The sequence below is a fragment of the Python bivittatus genome, unplaced genomic scaffold, assembly GCF_059951505.1.
Source record: "Python bivittatus isolate LINGU-HERP-01145 unplaced genomic scaffold, Pbiv_v1 ctg000480_np1212, whole genome shotgun sequence".
NCBI lineage: Eukaryota > Metazoa > Chordata > Lepidosauria > Squamata > Pythonidae > Python > Python bivittatus.
The window spans coordinates 80,459,999-80,486,719 of record NW_028277075.1 but is presented as its reverse complement, the minus strand read 5'-3'; positions in this window follow the sequence as shown (position 1 = coordinate 80,486,719).

The following is a 26,721-nucleotide window of genomic DNA, read 5'->3' as shown; positions in this document are numbered from 1 at the left end:
AAAGATCTGGTTCTTCTCCCAGGCTCTGGGCTAGGGCGGTAGAGCCCCTTGTTGGCTGTGTGATAGATTTCATTATTGCTGACCAGATTTGCCACCTTGTTTATTGTTTCCCATGTCCTGATGGTATATTTGTTACTTTATTTTTATGCTGTGAGCCACCCAGAGTCAATTTGGACTCAGGCAGCATCTAAGTCAAATAAATAAATAATATTAACTAACTAAATAAAACATGCTGGAGGAAGGCAGGGACAGTACTTCCATACTGTTACTAAAATAACTTCATGGTTGTATTCACAAAATCATCAGGAGTCATAACAGCAGGATTGCTATGTTATTCAAATCATTTCTTTTCTTTCAGTCCCATTGGACATAACGAATCTTCAGATATGTCTAAAATGGGTCTCTTAATTCTATCTTAAGGATGTCTGTATAATATTTATATATTTGAGTTTTTCAGCCAGATATAACACCAGAACAGCTTACAGATAAATAAAAAGAGTCACAGCATCCATTTAAACAGTTGTTTAGGAAAGAGATGAAAAAATTTCTGCGTTTTTGAACCTCTTCAAATCACCCCACAAATCTTTTTACCTAAGCAAACAATTAAGAAGACATGCTACTCTAAGCATCTAAAGAGCTCCTCGTACACCAAAATTCAATATCTTCAATCTTCAAATTCTAGATTTATCTATTCTAGATTTCTGAGTTCCTGCATGGTTTTCTTAAACCAGCCAGAAGGAATGAAATGTACGAGCAGAATGACCAATAAACATTTGAATATAGGTTGCCACTTGGAGGGAAAAAGCCACAGTCTGGGGACACTTGTTTGCTTAATAGCAAGGAGGACATACACCAATGCCTGTGGCCAGTTTTGTTTCATCTGAGAAACAAAGAGAACCGGATCAGAATATTCCCCCCCCCCCCATTGGAATTTCCATGGCCTTGTTGGACATTTTCCATCCAGGCTGTCTAACTGGGAAATGTAGTCGAATTCTGAAAACTGATCACTTGAATTCTGTTTTAAGCAGCTTTGGTCTGACACCATAAGCCTCTGGATGAAATGCGAATGTTATAAACCCATTCCCTCAGGTATCTGGATCAATTTGTGACCTGTGAGCTTTGAACACCTCCACCAGTTAATGTATGCTGTTATTTATTTGGATTTCTATCTATTTCTTTCCTTAGGGTTTGGAGTACATTACAACATTCAGAGAAGTACTAAAATGGCTATAAAACAGGCCATAGGATTTGCGACCCTTCAGGCTGATGTTTTTTGATATCAACAAAAATGGAGGAAAGGGTCAAGGGCCAAATATCTGGCAGTCTGCCATATATTGTTGCTTGACTGAAGTCCTTAAATCCCCTTCAGTAGATATCATACCTTTAAGCCTCTTCCATAGGAATCAAGAGGAATCAAAATAAGTTACTTTGTCTGGATGGTGCTCCTGCTGTTTTATTTAGAGAAAGGACTAAGTAACTTTTCAGCCATTTCAGCAGCCTAGAATTCCTTTCCTTTCCTTTCCTTTCCTTTCCTTTCCTTTCCTTTCCTTTCCTTTCCTTTCCTTTCCTTTCCTTTCCTTTCCTTTCCTTTCCTTTCCTTTCCTTTCCTTTCCTTTCCTTTCCTTTCCTTTCCTTTCCTTTCCTTTCCTTTCCTTTCCTTTCCTTTCCTTTCCTTTCTCTGCACTGCTATTTAAGTCACCTAATACTGAATACTGAATCACCTAATACTGAGGTAGCCTAATCTGTTTTCATTGGGGCAAACAATTTAAAATCATGCAGTATATCATTATATACCTATGGTTTCCAAGATGTGTCAAATTTCCTTTCTAAGATTGAAGAGAGGGCTTTCTATTTTGTGGATGAAAACCTCACTTTAGAATGCATGTCCATGCTGCAGACACTCATGATTAGAATATCTCTCCTACCCATTCAGATATCAGTCCTCCCCTTCCCCAAATGATAAGGCGAGAGATCATCACTGAAGAAAGAAAAGGGAAAGGAATGAACAGATTAGCAGATTGTTAACACTGTCTATCACTTCCCTAACCAGGAGAAAATTAAACACTGAAAGAATATAAGGGTTTTTTTTTTCCCCTTTTTTTAAAGGAGGTAATAGTAAATTCTTCTCTTTGGGCTGTTTTACCTTGATGTGATGAGCCTGGCATGGCTTAAAAAACAAAACAAAACTGTGATATATGAGTCTTCCAAGCAGAGTTGCACTGTAAATATACTGTATATTTTAAGCATAAAGAAACTTACCCATGGGGTCTCAATGCAAACATAAATCTTTGTGAAAATTCTTGAAAAAACATGTTTTTTTTTCTCCTGTGATTTTTGATTATTACAAAATTATATTGAAACCCATATGGTATATCTATATGACCCTTTATCTTTTAGAAATTATTTCTGGGCAGCAAAGCTTTGAGTTGTTTGGAATGAAATGGTGCTTCTTACAAAATTCTTCCATATCTCTGTGAATTGAACTGTCAGTTATAATTGCAAAGGGAAGGGGGACATAGCCTGGCTTATTCTGTTGCAACTGAAGTTCACGAAACCCCACTTAAATAAATGGGATTACAGTATGCTTCCATTGAAGACAACAAAACAGTTGTTGTGGAATAGAAGATCAGCTTTACAACTTTGAGCACAGAAGGAAAAAAATCATCTTTTATTCCTTATTTCTTAGAGAAGGCTATGGGGAAAAACCCAGCCTTTTTCTTTTTCTTTTTTGCTTGAAGAGATATACCAGTAAATTGTTGTTCTACTAAGCTTTATGTTTCCCAATACCACAAGCTAGAGTGGCATTCCCACAAAGAAGAAAAGGTATTAACTTTACAAGGGATAGAAAATGGAGAGGACAAGCAATCTCCACGTTTATCCTGCTCTCTCTGAAAGCTTAATACGATTAGCTATAATGATGTTGGCTCTGAATGGTAGCTTGTTTTTAGTTTTATGTTTTTATTGGGGGAGGGTGGTATGTATCTATGGTATTATATTTCTTCTTTATCTAGGTCAGTGTTGTCCAAACCTGGCCACTTTAAGATGAGTGGACTTCAACTCCAACTCATTCCCCAGAATGGGGAATTCTGGGAGTTGAAGTCCACTCATCTTAAACTGGCCAAGTTTGGACAACACTGACCTAGGTGTTTAATAAGATCAGTGGGTTAGAGGTATCTTGTTGCCATCTCAGGAATTCTGTGGAAGTTTTGCCACCAGACTTTGTCAAAAACAAAACCATAACAATTCTGCAGATTCCTTCTTGGATGTAGTATCTGAAGAACTGTGATGGTATAAGAATAAAAGAGTCATTTTTATGTAAGGTGGGCAGCTATATAATAAATAAACAAACAAACAAATAAAGTAAAAAAATAAGAATAATAGAATTTAGGGGGCAGCAGAGAGCGAGAAATCCTATCTTCATATCTCTAGGTTTCTGTCAAATGTTGCCTATGGTGAAATACTGTCATAGTTTGAAGATTTCTTTGGCTATTTACGAAATAGCTGATGAAACTGGCGCTGGTTCATACATTATATGAAATCATGGTTGTTTAACCATGAGTTAACTGATAATCTACAATTAGCTGTTTGCCATAAACCATGGTTTAAAAGTCACAGGGATTAGTTCCCATAGCACATTTAGCCAAAACCAAATAAAACACACATTGGTTCAGCGCAATTGCATATCTAATACTTATCTGGAAGCAATTCTGTTGACCATGAGTAGAATTGCTGAATGCTGATCTGCATATGAAAAATTCTACTGGGGCAGTATGAGAAACTTCCTCTTCATGTACCGAATCTGAGTTTATGACAAAACTTGCTGCTCAATAGGGCAAGTTCTGAAATTTAGGAATGTAAGAGTAGGACAAATTTTTCCGTGCTGGCACTGCAGGCTGCCAGCCAACAAGACAGCAAGCTGGCTGCCTGCCACAGTCCAGAGATATGCAAACTCAAGCAGAATTTTTAGAAGAAAAGAGTCCTTTTTACCTATCGTTAAAGAGGGCAACTATAACATGGCCAAGGCTTGGCATGGGTCGAGACCAGGAATCCAATAACCAAATGACAAATCCAAGGGACAAGACAAGAGACACAATGAGGTGGAATCCAGAGTTCAAAGCATGGCAAAGTAAAGACGGCAGAGCTGAGGCTTGAAAAGGTGTTCTCAGCGTTTTCTCCCAGGGCGTGGGACCAGTAAATCAGCCACGCTGAGCCTCCATCCAGGGCATGTCATACATCAGAGTCTGCTCTCTTGCCAGCCTGTTTCTTGGCCAGTCCATCTGGCCTGTGGAGCTCAGCCCTCTTCTGTTGCATCTTTAAGGCATGACTCAGCTTGGGACTGGGAGGGTGAACCTCAGAGGCCGAGAGGCTGTCAGTGGGTGCAAGCAGGAGTCCTGGGGGCTTGCTGGATCTGCCTCAGCCACAGTGGGGTCATGGGCTTCAACCCTGCTGGAACCACCACCTACAGGACTATTATCCCTAGAAGCCCCTGACTCTTCTTCTTCCCCCTCTTCATCTGAAGGTGAGTCCAGCAGGATCATAAGATATATGAAAATTTGGCAATTCTAGGTTCAAAAAGTTTGAATGAGTCTACCTTGAACTTTCACAGGATCATAAAGTTGGACCATTTCGGCTATTAGTTCCAACCAAATGCTTAATGCAGAAGTCCATGTTAAAGCATCTCTGATAGGTCCCTTCAGCAAAGAAGAGCCTGCCACTTCACTACAGAACCAGTTTTCTTGAGTTTAAATGTGAATTACTGCCATCAGCCAGTTATTCCTTAATAGAAAGTCCCATCATCTGGCCAAGCTCCATGTGTTCTTCACTTTTTGCTCAGACTGTATGGTAAATATGTGTGTGTATGGAAAGTTGGCTGAGAGAAAGCATTAATGCTATGGCTTAACTGGTCTTGAAAAATGCAAACAAAACAAAAACAAAACAATTAATTGATCTTTTTTCATATTAAATATTTTAACCACTGCTTTATTATAGCAGACTGGGTTATGAAGCAGGAAATACCCAAAGAGAAAGTAGCAGGGAAGGGGATTCTGAGATAAATGTCTGAAGCCTAAGTAAATAATAAAGCAGGATGTGGGTAGATAAGGAAAACCTTGGAATATTTAAAGATTAATAGGCATTCAAGACAGCTTGGCACAGATAAATGATGAATAATTAGCTTTTGCCTGAATGTTGCCAATGCTTGAAAGCTCTTCACGCACTTTTTGAGAGGAAGAAATTAAAAGAGCAAACTCTTTAGTGAAAATGTAATGCACAGAAGCCTTGTAGAAGTGCTGATACTTTGCCAATTTGTACACAGAGTGAGGAGGAAATGTGGGTTTGAAAATGAATGATGATCATTAAGAATCATGAGACATAAATCACCCCTTGTCAAAAATTACCGGGGGGCAAAATAAGTTTTAGAGATTTCTATATTATTTCACTTGATTGCATTTGCTTCTTTCAAAACTTCTATGTTAAAATAATAAAATAGATAAGAATGGAGGAATGAAATTAAGAGGTTTTCAAAAAATTATTACTGTTATGGAGAGAGATGATATTAGCCCACATCTTTAGGTTAACATCTGAAAACACTGATTACATTGCAGCTCCAGTATCTATCTGAAGAGTAACCCCATGCAGATTTTCTAAGGAAAATTGTGGAATTTTCATTTATTTATTTATTTTACTTATATATCAGATTTGTCACCACCCATCTCATTAAAAATGACTCTGAGTGGTTTACAGAACAGTTGGTCCTGAATTTTGGCACTAAACTTTGAAACATAGAGTGGAAAAGATCCGTAGAGTGATTAAGGTTACAATGCAAGGGTTTTGTTTTCTTCTTTTGGCAGATTCAGCCTCATGATGAACTGAGTGGGTGAGTAGAGGGGTGAAGAATGTTCTGAGCTTGAAACTGTCTCACCTTCAAACAGTTCTGAAGTTTTGACCTTGATAAAACCTCTCTGCTTTCCATCTTTAGTCTCAAGATCATCACAAGGCGTCATCTTCCTTTTAGTTCAAAAAAGTTCTGCTTTAATTATAACTGTGTCCTTCAACTGTATTGATTCGCTTATTCTATAAGACTGTAAATTGTGGCAAATTCCACTTCTCTTTTCTTTCTTTCTTTCTTTCTTTCTTTCTTTCTTTCTTTCTTTCTTTCTTTCTTTCTTTCTTTCTTTCTTTCTTTCTTTCTTTCTTTCTCCTTCCTTCCTTCCTTCCTTCCTTCCTTCCTTCCTTCCTTCCTTCCTTCCTTCCTTCCTTCCTTCCTTCCTTCCTTCCTTCCTTCCTTTCAATTTTGTTTAGACATTTCATAGAATGTAGAAGGTTTTACATGTTATTCCGAAAGGAGACAATTAGGCAATGGAAAACCTGAAGATTTTTTTTTTTAATAAGAAACTCATATGTTTTCACATAATGATTCTTTTATCTAGGAGAAGAAGGGTTAATCAAGTATATTTTAGTGGAAATTCACAGTCTGTTAGAGGTGCAGTAACAAGAAATAAATGATCCAGAAAGGTATTGCTTAATATTCAAATGTTCTTATAATCAGATTTTTTTTTCTTCCTAGCATTTTTCCTGCAGGTGCAGGGTCCGCTTTTTTTTTTTTTTGGATCAGCCATTGACTGTGACAGAAGTTGCCCAACTGGCTTGTTGCCCAAGCCTGACATCGTGGGCTGGGAGAGAGTGACTGGCCCAAAGTTACTCCGCTGACTTTCATGCCTTTCTAATAATCAGATTGCATTAATTAATTACTGTTGCCCTACTAAGGATGATCCAGATGTTTTGGATAAATATTTTGAACATACTGTTATTTTTTAATGTGAATCAGATAATTACGACTTGCCAGTAGAAGTGAATATGTGTAGCTCAGGGTTGAATTGTGGAGTCCTTGGGTTTCCCTGAGCTTGGTTGGTTTCTTGCAAATGTTTCATTACCTGGCTAGGTAACATCTTCAGTGGTAGAATGGAGTGGCGTTTGCTCTCTGTTTATATATTGTGGCATGCCCTGCCAGTGTTGGTGGGGGTAGGGGGTTTGTTTTGTTCTATTTTTTCCTCTGGTAGTTCCTTGATTAAGGTATTGTTTACTGCTTGTATGTCTGGTGGTAATCTTGGTGTTAATCTATGCTTATCTGGGTGATGATTGCTGGTGAGGAGATGTTCTGGTCTTTTGTCTTCCTTTCTATTGTCTCTTTTGAATAGTGTGTAGATGTTGTTTATCTCTATGTGCCTGTTGATGGCTGCCTTGTCTGAATACCAAGCTTCCAAGAATTCTCTTGCATTTTTGGATTTGGCTTGGTCTAAGATGCTGACAGTTTCCCAGTTGAAACTATGGTTAAGTCTGTCCATGGGTTGTGAGATTAAGGAGTTTTCATCATGTCTTCTGACTGCTAGTTGGTGTTCATGGATGCGCTCTGCAAGCCTTCTGCCTGTCTGTCCTACATAGTGGTTGTTACAGTCCTTACACTGTATGTTGTAGATGACTCCTGTTTTTTCTTGGGCTACTGGGTCTTTTGGTTTACTTAAGATGTTTTGGAGGGCTTTAGTTGGTTTGCGTGCTATGGAGATGCCATATGGTTGTAATGGTCTGTAGGTAGTTTCTGAGACGTTTCTGATGTATGGCAGTGTTATCCTTTTCATAGCTTGTGTTGGTTGTGTTGTAGTAAGTTGAGTGGTCAGGTACTTTTTGATAAAGTTGTGTGGGTATCCATTTTGTTGGAAGATGTTGTATAGGTGGTCTTTTTCCTTTTTCTGCTGTTCTGGGTTGCTGCAGCACGTTTGTGCTCATTTGAATAATGTTCTTACACAGCTCCCCTTGTGGGAGGTTGGGTTGTTACTTCGGTAATGGAGTACTTGATTAGTGTGGGCTGTCTTCCGATAGACTTGGGTTTCTAATTTGCTGTTGTTTCCTCTGCTGATGAGGATAGCCAGGAAGGGTAGCTTGTTGTTGTTTTCTTCTTCTCTGATGAATTTTATTCCTTTGAAGATGTTGTTGATGGTTTCATGTGTCTTCTCTAGTTGTTCCTTTTTTATTATAACAAAGGTGTCATCTATATACTGGATCCATACTTTAGGCTGTATATATAGAAGTGCTATAGTTTCTAGGCGTTGCATTACAATCTCTGCTATGAGTTCTGACAGTAGTGATCCCATGGGTGTGCCTCTGATTTGTTGGTATATTTGTACATCAAACTGAAAATAGGTGGTGAAGCAGAGGTTGATGAGGTCCATGATTCTGGGTATTTCGATCTGGGTGTATTTGGTTAGGTTGGGTGTGTTGTGTAGTACTGCTGATATGGATTATTTTGCTAGCTGTGGATTTATGGATGTAAAGAATGCTGTGACATCAAATGAGACCATAATTCAATCTTCATCTATGTGTACATCTCTGATTTTCTGGAGGCACTGTAGTGAGGAGTTGATAGAGTATTCAGTCTTCTCTGTGAGACGTCCAAGCTTTTTTGTCAGTTCTTTCGCTATGTTGTATGTTGGAGTCCCTGGTAAAGATATAATTGGTTGAAGAGGTATGTCAGGCTTGTGTATTTTTGGTTGTCCATAGAAACTTGGGAGGATGGGTCCACTACTTTTCATCTGCCACTGTTCTTCTTTTATGATGTGGCCTTTCTTGGTTAGGTCGTTAAGGGTTCTCTTGATTAGGTTGCCTAGTTTCTGTACTGGGTTGGTGTTAACTGGGATGTAGGTTTCTTTGTCCTCTAATAATTTTTTGGCTTTTTGAAAATATTGTGACTTATCCATAATAACTGTGGTTCGGCCTCTGTCTGCTAAGAGGATGATGATGGTTTGGTCCTTCATTAGGCTTTTGAGGGCTGCTCTGTCCTCTGCTTTGAGTTGGTGCTGATACTGTGTTCTTCTGATCTGTGGTATAATTGTCTGCCTTATGGTTTCTTGGGTCTCTGTGTTAATTCCTGTAGTTTTAAATGCTGCTTCTAAGGCTGCACAGAAAGGGTCAGCATCTTAGACCAAGCTAAATCCAAAAATGTGAGGGAATTCCTGGAAGCTTGGTACTCAGACAAGGTAGCCATCAACAGGCACATAGAGATAAACAACATCTACAGACTATTCAAAAGAGACAATAGAAAGGAAGACAAAAGACCAGAACATCTCCTCGCCAGCAATCATCACCCAGATAAGCAGACATTAACACCAAGATTAACACCAGACAAACAATCAAGCAGCAAACAACAGCCTAATCAAGGAACTACCAAGGAGAAAACCACATCTCCACCAACACTGATAGGGCAAACTACTGTATATAAACAGAGAGCAGAGACCTACAATCAAGCAGTAAGCAATACCCTAATCAAGGAACTACCAGAGGGGGAAAACAAAGCAAAACAAAACCCCCACCCCCACCAACACTGGCAGGGCATATAAACAGAGAGCAAACCCCATCCCATTCTAGCACTGAAGATGTTACCTAGGGTGACGAAACATTTGCAAGAAAACAACCAAGCTCAGATAACCCCAAGGACTCCACAGTTATGACTTGAAATTTAGATCTTGTATTAGATTATAATTTTCTTCCAGTTGATTTTAATCCTCATACATGGAAAAGTCTTGCAAACATATGTTGGAGTTAAATTTGGTGGATATGGCGACTTTACATTCTTCACAGCAAGAGTATACTCCTTTTTTCACTTTAACATTAGGTTTGTGCCCACTTTGCTTTTTTCAGTGTCTCAATCCTTAGCTGAACAGCTAGTAGTACATAGTATGCAGACCCAATGGCTAGTTATCTTATTTTTAAGGCAGCATTTAAATACATATTTATTAAAGGATTTATAGATAAAATAAGATTTTGAAGGTTTTTTTTTAATAAGAAGACATAATATGAATTTAAAAGTTATTTTGGGTGTTTTTAAGACATTTATTCATGGTTGTATTATTAAAAGTGCTTCATGAAAAAAAAATTAAGCAAGAAACTTTGGAAGACAAAATTAAGGAGCTTTGCACAAGGTGTTTATACTGGAGTTATATCCACTTTTTGTTTGCAAAATTGAAATTTAATTCCCTCTAAGTATTTGATACAGAATATTTACTGAATTATATAAAGCAAAGACACAATAGGGGAAAGAATAAATTACTGACTTCTCAACTGAAACAGCAAAATAAGGTAATATATTTCTGCTACTAAGGATATTCAAGTAAAGATTCCTATTTAATAAATCAGCATTTTTTTTAAAAAAATACAATACTGATTCAAAGGTCATTGAGAAGGAAATAAATTAATGTTTAAATAATATAGTTCTCCTGATCAAGCTCGTTATTTAGAGGCATTTTCTTCTGTTTGGGAAATGTTAGGCACAGCTAAATCTATGAGAACAGAAAAAGTTTCAGGTCCCAATGGCTATCCTATTGAGTGGCATAAGACATACATTGATTTATTGCTCGTTTATTGATGGATGTTTGTAATGAAGCTTTTTTAAAATAAAGTTTTCCCAACTTCTTGTAATTAACCTTTTATAACAGCCCAATCTGCTCACTGAATGAAGATGCCAAAATGTTGACAGTCACCATGGCACAAAGATTAAATGTGATATTGTCTTCAATTGTCCATCCTGCACAATCTGGTTTAGAAAAGAGCAACAAACTTTGCATAATATTAGATTATGAATTGATATTTTAGATGAACACTCGGAGAAAATGAAATCAGTAGTGGTGGTCCTATTGATGCAGAAAATACTGTTTGATATGGCCCAATGGAAATTTCTGGAGTAAGTACAAGCCAAGTATCTCTTCTTTCTTATGAACTGGATTAAAATGTGGTATTTTAATTCTTCATCCAAGGTGATGTCAAATGGAATTGTCTCCTCCTATATGAAGTTGCCCATGGAACATGTCTCTTTCCTCTCCTGATTACAGGAGAGAGACAAGAAGGGATCACCCCACCCCTCTCACTGCATTTCATTTAACTCCCCATACATTAAAAGGGCATTTCCCTGCCCCTACATCATCATCATCATCATCATCATCATCATCATCATCATCATCATCATTATCATCATCCATTGGATTTATTCTCCCCCCATCTCCCCCCAATGGGGAACTCTGGATGGCTCACAAAGTACAACTTCAACAACACATACATATACAATTGATTTATCTCTATCTAACATTAACAACTATACTATATGGCCAGCAGTGGTCACTAGGGAGTCACAGCACATCTGGGCTTTTTCCTTCTCTGTAGGTCTTCTCCTGCTGATTGTGTCGGTCACATCCAGTGTTAGGTTGGGTCCGGCACTGGTTCCCGCTCCCCACGCAGTGCCGCCGGTTCCTCCCGCTGAAATGGGAGTACCTATTTATCTACTCGCAGATGGAAATGCTTTCGAACTGCTAGGTTGGCAGAAGCGGGGGATGAGTGATGGGAGCTAACCCCATCACCTGGGGCCAGGCCCGAACCGCTAGAGTGCCAATCATTTCTGACCGGCAAACTCCAGCGTTGTTAAGCCCTGCACCGCCGTGTCCCCAGAAATGCTTGCTCCTTTGGGGGAACATAATTCTTCCAATTATGTATGATGTTACCTTTACTGCTTTTACTGCTAGTGACAGAATTGCTGTGCTGTTTGTGAAGCTTGCACAATACTAAGAGTCTTTTCATTTTAAATTGAAGCTTAGTTTTGTGGATTCCCTTCTAAACCTCCAGTTTATGGTTAGCAAGCTATATACCATTACCACCACACCATCACACCATCACACCATCACACTGAAGCTTCACTCCCTAAAACCACATCTGTGAAATGTAGAGCTCCCCGTTGTTCTGCAGGCTGGTGGTAGATAGCAGTCAGCAAAGATTGTACCACCTATTCTTGTGGGCCTTGGGTGAAAAATAAAGAATCAGGGGACTTTTTTCCATTGTTACCTGTAGCCAGAAGGCTTTGAGTCATGTTGGAATTGGGTGGCGTCTAAATCTAATGAAACAACAACCAAACAAACATCCTCAAATTTTGTTTTATCAGTTATGTGGAACATTTGAGGCATTATGAGTTTTGTTCTGTAAAAACAAACAACTGACTTGGACAATTTCAGGTTGGGGTGTTACATTTCAACCATGAAACAGAATGCATTTCCAGTGATGGTCAAACCTCTGTGAATGAGTGACAACAAAAGGACATGAAGAACTTAAAGAGTAGCAACTTGTAGTAAAATATATTTAGTACTCTCACTTAGGACTGATAATAAGGATATAATAATAACAATAATAATAATATCCATTGCCTCAAAAACAACAGTGGGAATACACTCAGAACATTTTCTCCCTTTCCTTTGTGTTATGAGAAATTCCTGACATAGGCTATAACTATAAAACCACTGGAAATGTAATGGTGGATGCCTGACAGATTTCCAAGTTTCATCCTGGTTCTCTAGCAAGTGAATTGCTAATAATGTCATAACTTTCTCATCTCCTTAGAGGTAAGCTGGGTAACCTTTGTGTAGTCAGGACCATGCTTGCACTTTATTTTTTATTTTCCTTGCCTTCTTGGGGGACATAGTTGATATGGCAGGTGATGTTGTGATGTCACCAAAATGTCAGGGGCTGAAATTTCTGCCTGCTATTTTTGGAGGGGTGGAGCTGGAGGTAAGTTGCATGATACAATAAGCATGCTAAGCCATCCAGAGGTTTAAAAACATATACAGACACCTGAAAAGCACAGCTGGAAATCAGGGCTTTTCTCCTGAATTGGGATGATGCAAATGGGAGGTGCTCTGGAATTCCTCCAAATGCCTTATCGTTGAAACGCTTCTCATCACTGGTGTCCTTTTCCAAGCTATGACTAAATGAAAGTTCTGGGCAGGTTTTACATGATTTCAGCCTATTTGCCTTTGCATCTTTGTTGCTGCCATCACAGTGGTAAATCAGATGCTTTTCACTGTTTCTGAACTGGAGGCATGGTGGTATTGCTCGTGTGGCTGGCTGTGTGTTGCCTATGGGTGATATTGTGAAGGGAAAGGTTAGGGAAATAGTCTCTTTAATGTTATTTATTCTGAACTACAGTCTACTGAGGCAAAAGGCCTCATTTTCCAAATCAAATAGCCCTGTGAGCAGTGATACTTGAGATAGAATTCCAAACAACCCCCATGTTGGCAGAGGCATTAATTACCATTAATTGCAGCTTGAAGGCATTGCCGGCTGTGTGTATAGAACCACACCATGCTTGTTTTGGCAATTGCTTTTACTCACTAATGGATGAACTGTTTGATCATTCCATTTAATTTAAGTTACAGCTGCTCTGGGGATTTACATGCCAAGAATATCCATGTAAATATTGTCTTCCTCTTTTCAAATCTGTCTAAAATTAAACATTTTTAAACCAAGAGCAAAACAATGCTTTTCATAAAGAGGAAATGGAGGAAGGATTAAAATCTACTAATATTGAGGGATGAACTCCTGGTATTTTGTTATTTTGTAGGCGTTGTTCCCCACAGAGACTGAACCTCTTCCAACAGCACATGAAGGGCATCATAACTCACATCTATCAGGTGTCCTTCGTTGTTTCCAAATATCTCATAGCCAAGACTTTTTTTAGTTTTGCTGTGAACAAAGTAATTGAGCTAAATCTTTTTCTCTGTCTTGATGGTTTTCGGAACTTCTAGGATCCTCCTGCCACTTGGGAGTTCTGTGTGTTGAGTCTAATGTGCTTGCAGAGAAGTGTTGATTGAGTATATATATTTTTTTGTTGACTGAAAACACGTCATAAATATTTGACTTCTTTGAAGCATGATCTAGCATTATAGTTTGAAGTTAAGTTATGTTCAGACTAAAACAAATGGATGCTTCCCTTATGAACTGTTATATGGAACACAAGGGAAACTGTTAGACTGTTCATCAGATATAAATCTAGGCACAAAATTTATTTTTACACCTGGAGAACTTTTCTATTGTTTAGACTGAAAATATATATAAACATAAATACTTGCATAGTTTCTGTTAATTCCTTTGAAGAATATTTTGGTGACAAATATAGGAAGCCTGATCCAGTGGAAGTGAGAATGCGTACCTAAAAAGGAAGCTAATGAACTATAATGTAATGCACTTAGGCCCAGGGTTCTCAAAGTACGGCCCGTGGGTCGGATATGGCCCGCCAGGGTCATTTATCCAGCCCGCCTGCCTGATTGGCCGCCGCTGCTGTCTGTCAGAAGCGGAAGTGTCGGGGCTGTGTCGGGAGCTGCAGGCGATGCACAAGGAGGGAGATTGCAGAGCCGGACTATTCTACATGACAGGTACGCCGGGTCTGGCGGCTCTCCTCCTCTCCTCATGTTTTTTTCAAACTATAGTCTGGCCCCCCAATATTCTGAGGGACCGTGAACTGGCCCCCTGTTTAAAAAGTTTGAGGACTCCTGCCTTAGGGTGTATTGAAAAAATGATATTCAATCTTTTTAATTAAACAGCTTTCTTAGCGCCTTCCTATTGTGATGTTTCTCTTTCCTCTCTAATCTTATTTCTTATGTCTCCATCTTTATGTTTTACTCTTCATTCCTGTAGAGTTCTCCAAGATGTTTTATATTTCAATTTTTAAAATTTGGACCCCCCCCCCATTCTCATGCTTCAATTACTTTTGCTACAATGATAACACTTTCGTTGGGGCCACAGAGCTGCAAAATCTAGATAATCACTAGATGGCAGAAATGTATACAGACAATTTTAACCGTTTGTGCTTTTAATGGTTGTCTAGGTTTTGCAGCCAAAATCTGGTTGTCCTATTGATATATTTTTTCTAGTAAGGTATCTGTCAAATATTATACCTGTTATATCAATACCTCTTCTTTAACATTCATTGGTGTCTGAAATTGAACATAGAGAAGATGGGATTTAAATTTTCTCACTCATATGTCTATTTATAGTTCTCTGAAACTTTATTTTTTGCTAAATGTGGATTGGCTTAGAGCTGTGCCAAGAAACCTCACATTTCTAAACTACTTTCATCAATCTGATGGTGAAATATACTGCCTTTCTTTTCTTTCTTAAAAAAAACTTTTAAAAAAGTTAACTAAGTTCAAAAAGCAAAGAAAAAGAATACACAAAATTATAAAAGAAGGAAAAAACTGAAACAAAAAAAGAAACCAAAACATACAAAACATATATTTACAGACATACATATATAGATAAATTGAAGCCATGATTCATTATGGGCATCCATGGTGATCTACATGAATCAATTCTGCAAACCATTGAATACTTGTAGCAATATGTTTGTGTTTCCAGTGTTGAACAATAAGTCTTTTGATTGTGAGTTCATTTTCTTTGTCCAGAAGTCAACTCCCATGTGATCGAGATAAAATATAAGCATTTAGAAATATTAAACCTCAAGGTTGATTTAATACATGCAATTGCTTCTTACCAAAATGCAAGTACTTAAATAGAGCATTACTTTCACTGCATCTCCAATGATATAAATGCAATAAGGTCATTTCTGAAATATTCCTTGTTGAAAAGGATGTGATCTAAACATCTGTTGAAAAGTTTGGGGTATTTTTCAACCTCTCTTCTTTCTTACTGGCAAAAAAAAAAAGAAAAGAAAAGAAAAGAAAAAGCAAATACACACACACACATAAAGGAATTTGAGAAAAAAAATAAAAACAAAACAAACAAAAATTATAAATAGGGCATTCTGTAGCTTCCCGCTTTTTCTATCTCCCACTCCCACATGGACAAACCTCCCTCTCCCCCAGCCACTAATTGCTACTTGGATATTTTTTATTCTTTACTTTGGACATTATTACTTATTTCTGTTTGGATCATTTTATTATTATTATTATTCTTTAAAACAGTTTCCCTTTTTCTTCAAAAACCATACTCTAAATGTCTTAGCTCGCTTTGCTGATATCTTGTATATAAGGGAGACATTCCTGCTTATACGTCTGCTGTGAGTGCAGACCGTCAGTTTTCCATTACTGCATTCCATTTTACTGTAGTCTCCCAATCCTGTACTGATGGCAAGGTTTCTCTTGCCATGTTGTGCCCAGTTGATTCTTGCCACTGCCAAGAATCTTTTAGGAAAGACTTTAGGATGGCTTTTAGGATAGCTTTCATTTATGTTCTCCAGGATCATGCCTACTGAAATATTTATGTTTTAACTCAAATTTTATTTTCAAAATTTTTGGGATATTTTGGTATATTGCTTTCCAGTACTTTGGTTTGTTTATTTATATATACATATACATATGCATATACATATACGTATATACATACATATATGTATATACATATACATATATAAACAAACATTCCTTTTTTAAAAAATAAAAAAAAAATTAAAAAGAAAACGGTGAAATTCTCAACTGTGGAATATTGCTTTTTAGTTTAGTTATGAGGGGTGGCTAAGGGATAGATATGAGTGTTCTTTCATGGTATAACCATCTTTCCATCAGGTAAAATCCAAGGAAAGAAATCTTAAATCCAGTATATCTTTGGATCTAAGAGACTTTACGGGAAGGCATCTGGTGGAAATGTTTTCAAATTCAGAAGCATGGCAATTGGGAGTATAGAAAGATTTGTAACCAAAACAAAAATGAAAACCTAGAAGTGTTTCCCACCTCATAGTAAAGCTAGTTAAAATCCATGAAGAGATCCAGAAGGAATCCCAAAGTAAGAATAAGAAATAAAGAAATAAAGAAATAAAGAAATAAAGAAATAAAGAAATAAAGAAATAAAGAAATAAAGAAATAAAGAAATAAAGAAATAAAGAAATAAAGAAATAAAGAAATAAAGAAATAAAGAAAATAAAATAAATAAAGAAATAAAGAAAATAAAGAAATAAAGAAATAAAGAAAGAATAAGAAATAAAAGAGAAGCCTATTTCTCAGCAGAAGATAAAAGGTTGGAAACTGAAAGAAAAGTTTCAGTGCAATATTGCTTAATGTAAAATATAACTGGGCAACTAGGTACCATGTCAGCTCTTTGAGTTATTCAGTGATTGGAATGGTATAAATATATGAATTATAAGCATCAGTATTTAGTCTATTTTACAATTTATGTAAGATGTAAAATATGCAAATGCATACTTATGATTAAAGAGACAAAGGACACTTAATTTTTTTTAAAAAAAGATTCTTTACAGTCACTACTTTTAAGGGAGACATTTAAAGATGCTGTGATTAATTGTACAGAGATTAATCAAAGAAGGCTGAATTCTAAATCTTCCCTCTTAATTAGAAAATGCTTGCATGGTGCAAAGAGGAGAACTATCATGCCAAGGGCATGTATCTGACATAAATCAAGAAAGGAATGGTCAGCTTCTGTATCATCTATATATTAACCTTCTCCAACTTGGCACCTTCCGGATGCATTAGCACTGTGTTTATCTAAATTACCAGTGGTCAAAGGTGGCAATAAGTTGGATTCTGGGAGATTCAGCACCAGTGTATCCAGGCAACACCAGGCGGGAGAATGATATGTTACATTATGAGTCTGCTGGTTTGGAGACTGGCTGAGTCTCTATTTGGTATTGGTTAACAGTAAGTGTTTTATAGTTGCTGAAAATGCAACACAGTTAGTTGTTATATTTATAGATTGTCATTCAAACATAATAGTGACTAAAGTCAGTTTGCAGCTCTCTGTAATTAAAACAATGTTTATGTGCATAAGTAAATCATTTGACAGTGGGAGATAGTTCTGAATTGTGAACTTGCTTCTTCCCACTTCTTCATCTTTTCAGAGTTGCAATCTGTATTTCTAAGTGCAATATTTGGGTCATAGTTTAGCAAGGAGTGTGCCATTCAAGCTAGGAAAGTAGGGATCTCTCATTCTATAACTGCATAGGTTATTTTCTTATACAAGCATTGCATTCGAATGCTTTTTGTTGATCTGCTGATTCCTCCCTCCCTCTCTCCCTTCCTCCCTCCCTCCCTCCCTCCCTCCCTCAGTTCTGACCAAGTTTTAAAAAAAAACAAACTTCCTTGATTTGAAAGTTACTACATGACCTCTTTGATATCAAAGCAGTGGTCTTGTTCCATTTTTACCAACAGTTGCTCCATTTATAGCAATTGTTCTATTGCATTTCCCACATTAAAAACTGCAAAGCACAATTAGAAGATTTGAAACAGAAGTATAATTCTGACTTTAGGCACATGATAGATTTACAATCTGGGATAATCCCAGTTAGAAAATTGAAGGTAAATCCTTTTTCTGGAAGCTATGGACAAACAGTTGCACTGATCATTTTTATTATCTCACTGCCTATCAAGTCTTAAAATCCTTTGGGTTATTGCAAGCGGAACTGCAAAATGGAAGTATATTCAACTAAAATAACTCTTGATTTTACAATTTGCTCCAGTTTAGGTGCATTTGGAGCACCTAAAACTTCAAAATTATTGTTAATATTAAAATGTCTTTTGGATGATTCTAACTCTACATTATTTTTTATAAAGATAATTTTATGTGATTAAAGAGTATCTCTATGGTAGATTATTTGCAAAAACTTTAAAACAAAAAGTTGGAATATCCCATATTGACAAATTAATGGCTTAAAGAATATTTAGTATAATTCTTATAATTTATAAAAAATTAAAGAATATTAAGTGTGTTTCATAAGATTTTTCAGCAAATAATCAACTTTAAATATATGTTTAGGATGTTAAGATGAGAATAATCAACAATGTTTTTCCATGTTTACTGGATAACCGAGAGAATGTTCAGATAGGATTGGTTGTCAGTTTCTTAATGTTGGAACTATAAAATGGGTGAAAGGATATTTACCCATATAATATGAACTTGTCTACTATTGCTCCACTTGGTTTAATAACCATATGTTTATTAATAGTTTGTTAGAAATATCAGTTGGGTTTAAAGAGTGCTCTTTAATTATATACCAAAAATCTGGAGCTTATCACTGTATGAAAAAATATAGATTTGGGGGCAGGAAAAAATGTTACACTTCAAGGACAGTGTGATCCCAGATTTACAATACTGAATTTTAAAATGTGTTCATTTTCTGTTTATGAAATAGCTTTCTATCAGTATAAGGGAAACTATTCCATGTGGTCAAGGTTTAATGATTTATTTCTGAATAATATGTAATATAATAGGAATAATAATATAATATAATATAATATAATATAATATAATATAATATAATATAATATAATATAATATAATATAATATAATATAATATAATATAATATAATATGTTATATAGTGGAACCTCGGGTTACGAATGCTTCTGTTAATGAAATTTTTGGGTTACGACCAGCTCCAGCCGCAAAATTTTGCTTCGGTTTGCGAACTCCGGTCGGGGTACGAACAGGATACGTGGCCATTTTCCCTGCTGACACGTGGTCACGGCTTCCTGTGGGTGAGATCGCGGTAGCAAGGAGACGTTCGGTGAGGCTTGTGGTGTGTTTCGTGGCGTTTTGGAAGGTTTTTGGTGTGCTTGTTAGCATGGCTCCAAAGAAACTGCAGAGCAGGCTTGGCAAGAATAAGACTTTGAAGAAAATACTAACGATCGAATTGAAGAAGGAAATTATAGAAAAGCATGATCATGGTATTCGTGTGACTGATCTGGGCTCGGAGTACAAGATGGCGAAGTCGACCATCTCGACTATTCTGAAGAATAAAGATGCCATCAGAGGAGCTGATGTGGCAAAAGGAGTAATGATGTTAACCAAGCAGAGGACACAAGTGCTGAAAGAGGTGGAAAAGCTGTTGTTAGTGTGGCTGAATGAGAAACAGCTGGTAGGTGATAGCGTTAGTGAGGCTATGATCTGTGACAAAGCCAGGAAACTGCACAGTGATTTACTGCAGAAAAACCCCTCTACCAGCGCAGCAAGTGACGAATTTAAAGCCAGCAGAGGCTGGTTTGAGAAATTCCACAAGAGAAGTGGCATCCACAGTGTGGCAAGACATGGTGAGGCTTCCAGTTCTGACAAGGCTGCTGCAGAAGCCTACAAGACAGAATTTGAGGAATTCATGAAGGCGGAAGGATACGTCGCTCAGCAAGTGTTCAACTGCGACAAGACAGGGCTCTTCTGGAAGAAGATGCCGAACAGAACCTACATCACGCAGGAGGAAAAGGCACTGCCAGGGGACAAGCCCATGAAGATTGACCCTTTTGCTGTGTGCGAACGCAAGCGGCGACCTGAAGATTAAGCCGCTACTGGTGAATCATTCCCAGACCCCTCATGCATTCAAGGCGCACAGTGTGAACAAGGGCAGACTGCCTGTCATGTGGAGGGCCAATGCGAGAGCTTGGGTCACAAGGCAGTTGTTCATGGAATGGCTGCACGAAGTGTTCGCACCCACCGTTAAAAAATACCTGTCTGACAACCAGCTGCCTGAAAGGTGCCTTCTTCTGATGGACAATGCCCTGCCACACCCTCCAGCCTTGATGGATGATATGGACGCCGAGTACGACTTCATAAAGGTCAAGTTCCTCCCCCGCAACACGACACCTCTTCTGCAGCCCATGGACCAGCAAATGATCTGCAACGTTAAGAAGCTCTACACAAAGGCAGTCTTCACCAGGTGTTTCAATGTCACTGAGGAAGCATCCTTGACTCTGAAAGAATTCTGGAAGAAACATTTCAATGTCCTCCACTGCATCAGCCTCATTGACAAAGCCTAGGAAGACGTCACCTGCCGGACCTTAAACTCAGCCTGGAGGAAACTGTGGCCAGAATGTGTCGCTGAACGTGACTTTGAAGGGTCTGATGCAGAGGTAGTGGAGGAGATTGTGTCCATGTGCAAGAGCATGGGTCTGGTTGTCGATGATGCAGACATAGAGGAGCTTGTTGAGGACCATAAGGAGGAGCTGACCACAGAAGAACTTGCTGAGCTCCAGAGTGAGCAACAGAAAGTGCTTGGTGAGGAGCATTCCACTGAGGAAGAGGAGGACGGGGAGGAGGTGAGCAGTGATATGCTGAAATCCATCATGGAGAAATGGAATGAGTGCCAGGATTTCTTTGAGAAGCACCACCCCAACAGAACTGTGACAAACAGAGTGTTGAACATGATGAATTACAACGTGGTCTCTCATTTCCGGAGGGTTATGCAGTGCAGGAAAAAACAACTGACTTTAGACAGGTTTTTCCCCAGAACTGAGCCTGCAGCTAAGAGGCAAAGAAGAGAGGAAACCCTTGAAGGAGATCTCCCCAATGTCCTTTTGGAGGGGGACTCTCCCTCCAAACAATAACCTCCTCCCCACCCACCTTCCTGCCCTTCACGCCAGAAGTCACCTCGAGCAAGGTCAGCATTCTCCCTCTTCATACTGTGCTGTACTGTACTTTGTTTCATGGTTTTGTGGTTTAAAAATAAAATACATATGTTTCAGAACGGATTAACCATATTTACACTGAACCTTATGGGAAAATTTGCTTCGGGTTGCGACCAATTCGGGTTGCGACCAGAGTCACGGAACGAATTAAGTTCATAACCCGAGGTACCACTGTACATCTTCCCAAAATTAAGTACTGGATCAACTACAGGGTGTCAAATTAGGCTTTTACCATTCCGACTAAGCCAGGCAGCTCTGCTAAAAAAGGACACGTGTTTTGTTTACAACACATAAACAGATGTATTGTAGATATGGGCAAGGGATGGAGATGGTGGGGGAGGGGGCAAAAAAGCCACTAAGTTTTATCTTCTTTCTATGGAGCAATGTGAAAAGGAGTGTCTGCAGGAGGATCATATTATACAAAAATTCCCAGAGTTGGCCATTGGGGGGAGGGATATCAATTTAATTAATTAATTAATTAAAAAAATACAGGCAAGAGGGCAGTTGCAGCAATGCAATTGAAGTCCCACCCCTTCGTATGTGCATGTGATACCAATCCATACACAAAGGAGATGACACATGCCTGTTTGGTCCCTTGTTTCAGATACTGCTCAGAAGGTGTCTGTGTAACCATGCAGTATCTTCTTGCTCACTTCTCAGGCCTTTTCTGACTGGGTTTCTTTGCAAACAACTAGCAGGGCATACATACATTCTCCATTTGCTCAGAGAGTAAGTGAAAACACCTGCAGAGGGAGGACAGGAAATTCCATGGCTTGGTGAATTGTGGACCAATCAAGATATGATTTTCTGGTCACCTCCTCATTGGTCCAGTCAAAATAAAGTGAGAAACATCAACAGTTCTTCCTTAAAAAATTGTTTTTAATTTTCTACAAAGAGGCATGGTAGTGTTTGGAAAACTTAGTATGGGTACTACCTTTAATAATCTTTCAGCATTAACAAATCTGGAGTTGCCTGTAACTTCCTTTACTCATTACTGTCTCTCCTTATTCTGTTCCTTCTCTTAATTTAATATACATATATTTTAAATTTATATAAATTTGGAGAGAGAAAACAAGCTATCGGTTTCTTGTTTTCTATGGAATTTTCTCCTTCCTTCCTTCCTTCCTTCCTTCCTTCCTTCCTTCCTTCCTTCCTTCCTTCCTTCCTTCCTTCCTTCCTTCCTTCCTTCCTTCCTTCCTTCCTCTTTCTTTCTTTCTTTCTTTCTTTCTTTCTTTCTTTCTTTCTTTCTTTCTTTCTTTCTTTCTTTCTTTCCTGAAATGTCATATGGGAAGATACTGATGTAACTCTATAAATTCATAAGTATAATGTGATAATGATTATAATGTTGGATGCATGCAGAAGCTGATCAAATTTCTGAAAATAGTTTTTGAGATTTTTTTAAAAAATAGATTGGCAGCAGTGTTCATCATTCTTTTTCAGAAAAGATAAAACAGCCATACGGTAATGAAGACTGCTTAAAGAACTCATCCACCCAAAAATTAGATTTCTAAACCTCAATCTAAGTGACTGGCTAATCATTTAATTGGACCACTTTCTGTGCCAAAGGTGTCCTGTGTATCACCAATTCTGGATGTTACAAAAAAGTTTAAAATGGAGAAGTCGACAAGGAGAAATTAGGGATGAAATTAAATCAAGGAAAATTAAGGATGGACAAACTTTCATTCACCCTGGAAATGAAATGAATTCCCTTGGACAGTCTAATTGAGCCTTGAAAAAAAAATGAAGGGTAGAGATAGCTGACTAACCCTAAAACTGCAGTTTCTCTACTCAACCACCTTTCCTAGTGCACCAGAAGGAAAGATATAGAGGTGACTGTAGGGGAAGGAAAGGGGGAAATGCCAAAACACACATCATAATGGAAAGAGTGAGACAGCAAGTGACTTATATACTTGTGTTAAATGTTGGAGCATAAATATTTAAGGGTGGAGTTTGTGGATTGGTATGCTGTTGCCACTTACGCCAGAAAAGAAAGCCACACAGCCACATTTTTCTTCAGTATTCATGTTTTTCCTTCTGAAAAATTGAGATGCTGTAGTCCTATTTGATTTTTCACAGAAGCCTTAAGAAAATCTGTGCATGCAAGACAAAGTTGTAGAAAAGCCTAGGTGCTGAATTATATGGAAAGAATGAAGTAGGAATGAAAGGTAATAAAGTGAGAGGCTATGGAAGCAAAAGGATCATCAATCTTAATATTGAACCATCCCTAGTTTGCAGAATTAGGGCAAAACACATCAGAGACAGCAAATCAAGTAGTTGCCATTTTACTTCACAATGCTTTTTTTATTTCATGGAGTGTCTTTTCTTTCTTACAAAAGAAAATGAGAGTTAATGTTAACTGGGTGTCTTATAAGGCTTCAGGCATTACAATTTTACTGTTGTATCGGATGGGGAGAAAAGGCCTCACTACATTGTCCTAATAGTACCAGTTCCAATAACATTTGAAATAACAGCTAATGGTCTTTCAAACCCTTCCAATTTTTTCCTCTTGACTTATTTGACATCTTTTCTAATATTCCTTGCCAACATTTGCCTAATTTTTTGACAAAATCTAATGACAATTCATAATACTGTACAGCAGAGATGTCAACATCTAAGATAGTTTAGAAGGCATTCCCTACTTACAAGAACCTCTAGTACTGGAAGATGAAGTTAGATCAGCACTCCAGTCATTGCCAAGTTGGAAGGCTGAAGAAACTGATGGAAGACCCACAGAAATATGGCAAGCAATGGAAGAAGAATCAGTCAAGTTTCTAACCAAGCTATACCAACAAATCTGGAGAATGACACAGTAGCCAACCTATTGGAAGAGGTCAACCTGCATTCTAATACCAAGCACTGCAAATGTGGCACTATTCAAACAACTATTCCTCTTTTACAGTGTCCCTTGGGACCGACATGCACACAGAATGACTTGCTGGTCGGAAATGCTTTTGCCATCAGTGTGGCCCGGCATTGGGCAAGAATGAAATAAATCTATACTTTTATTAAAGTTTTCAATTTTTTAAATTTAGATTAATAATTTCCCCTTTTCTAGTTCCTGTATTTCTGACACAAGACATCGTCAGCAGGTCAGCAAGCCACAGGATGGGCAGAATATGGTGAAACAGACTGGCTCCAGATTGACAAAGGAGTGAGACAAGGCTGTACACTCTCTCCTTATTTATTCAACCTACAGCATATGCTGAATATACATTAAGGGAAGCTGGACTGGAAGAAGATGCAGTTTTAAAATTGGAGGAAGAAGCATCAATAACCTGCTCTATGCTGATGATACTACCCTGATAGCCAAAAATACAAAGGATCTGCAAGCTCTAGTAATAAAAATCAAGGAACATAGTAAAAAATGGAACTAAAATTAAATATAAAGAAGACCAAACTAGTGACAATAGGTAGAACAACCAGCCTTGGAAGTGTCAATAAAGATATTGAAGTGGTGGATAGCTTCTGCCTTTTAGGATCAACCATCAACAGTAAAGGAATCAGCAGTCAAGAAATATGCCACAGACTAGTACTTGATACATCAGCCATGAAGGCCTTGGTAAAGATATTCAAATGCCATGATGTGTCTATACCTACAAAGATCAAAATTATGCAAGCCATGGTATTCCCTGTGACACTCTATAGAAGTGAAAGTTGGACTTTGAAGAAGCAGGATAGGAAAAGTATTGATCCTTTTGAACTTTGGTGTTGGAGAAGACTCTTGAGAATACCATGGACAGCCAAGAAAACAAACACATGGATCATTGAACAAATCAAGCCAGAGTTCTCACTTAAGGCACAAATGACCAGGCTCAAATTATCTTACTTTAGACACATTATGCAAAGACTCAGCTCTCTGGAGAAGGTTCTAATGCTGGGAAAGGTGGTAAGAAAGAGAAAAAGGATTACCAGTGGCAAGGTGGATGGATTCAGTTACAGTGGTGATAGTTATGCAATTGGAAGACCTGAAAGACTATGTTAGGGATAGATCATCATGACGAAAATCTCTCTGGTTGTTAACAGTTGGCCACAACTTGATGGCACATAATCAGTCAATAACAATTCATGCAGCAGCTTCTTCAAGCAGACACAGAGGTTGAAGTATTGGCACAGGAGCCTTTTGCTCCATTCACCTAGTCATTGCTTTCCAGTGTTTGGGCAGCTACCTGGAAACAACTGGAAACAGTTGTTTGTTGGTCCAGTTTTGATGGCACATAAATGACCATGTAGGGAACAGAACTGGGTCTGTGTGGCGGCTAGTAAATAAAAGTCAGGAACGAGGATAGACAGAGGTATAAGGAGGGACATCAGAGGAATACTTGATCTTCATCCACTGTCCTTAGACTGAACAGCTAGACAAGAATCAAAGTTTTATCAGTGAGGAAAAACCCTTTCTGTCATCTGACTCCTGGCAGAGATTGAAGGAAAATTCCTCCCTGAGCATTTAAAATGGCAACACATTAGAAGTACAGATCAGGGCATCAGAATTTCCAAAAATGTGAACAAAATTCTCTCTATTTTGAGATCCTGGTATTTTCTGGGATCTTGTTTTTGTGGGCTTCTTTATGGGCTGGAGACAGCTTATAAGTCTGGCTTTAGCAGAATGTGGGTTCCTTGCTAGATTGGGAGATCTCAGGGTAGACTCAAGATATTCTGCTGCCTGGGGCACAAAAATTCCAGGCAGAGAACTCACTTTTTAATGAGACAGGTTTCTTCACTTCCCTGAGGGCAATAAGCTAGTTTGGAGGTACAAAACAGGATGGATTGCACAAAGAGCTCTGGTCTCCAGATCCTGGTAAAGATTGGGAAGATCAGGAGTGGTTGGGAAGTTATCGATACCTACATGTTTTGTCTCCCCAGGCAGATACCGATACCACAGTGTCGACATTACCAGTGGCCCTGAGAGGTACGGCTGTATTTTCTCACAGGCCTCCTTTTGACTGAGTTTGCTGCAATACAGATTCCTGGCCATTTAAAGGATGAATATACAGTACCTATACATATATGCACATGCGGTACATACATACATACACAAACCAAAACCAAAGAAGTACCTTGTCTGATGTTATTGAACATGGGATAGCATGTCAGACGTCTGAAATTTATAGGAAGGAATGTGTTTCAGATTAATCAGCACCAGGCAAAAAGATTCCTCTAGCCCTGGGGTAGCATCATTAAAGCAGCTTAAGAATTTGACAGGGATAAGAAAATGAAACTTGGATCTGAGGAACTGTAAGCTCCAGTGCTTGTTGGCTACTTACAGCTTAGAGTGGTAATCTAATTAGAGGATTAGGGTCATCTCAGTCAGTCGCTGATACAGCGAAGATGGAATAAATTTTGGATACAGAGAAGCTGATGTACCCCTTTGGCAGAAAGCAGTCTAATCCAGTTGAATTACAATGCGTTGAACACTTAGAGCATATCGGAGGTTGGTCATTATGAATATGGACCACTTACACTTTCTCACTTACTTACTTACATTTTCTGTTCACCTTGA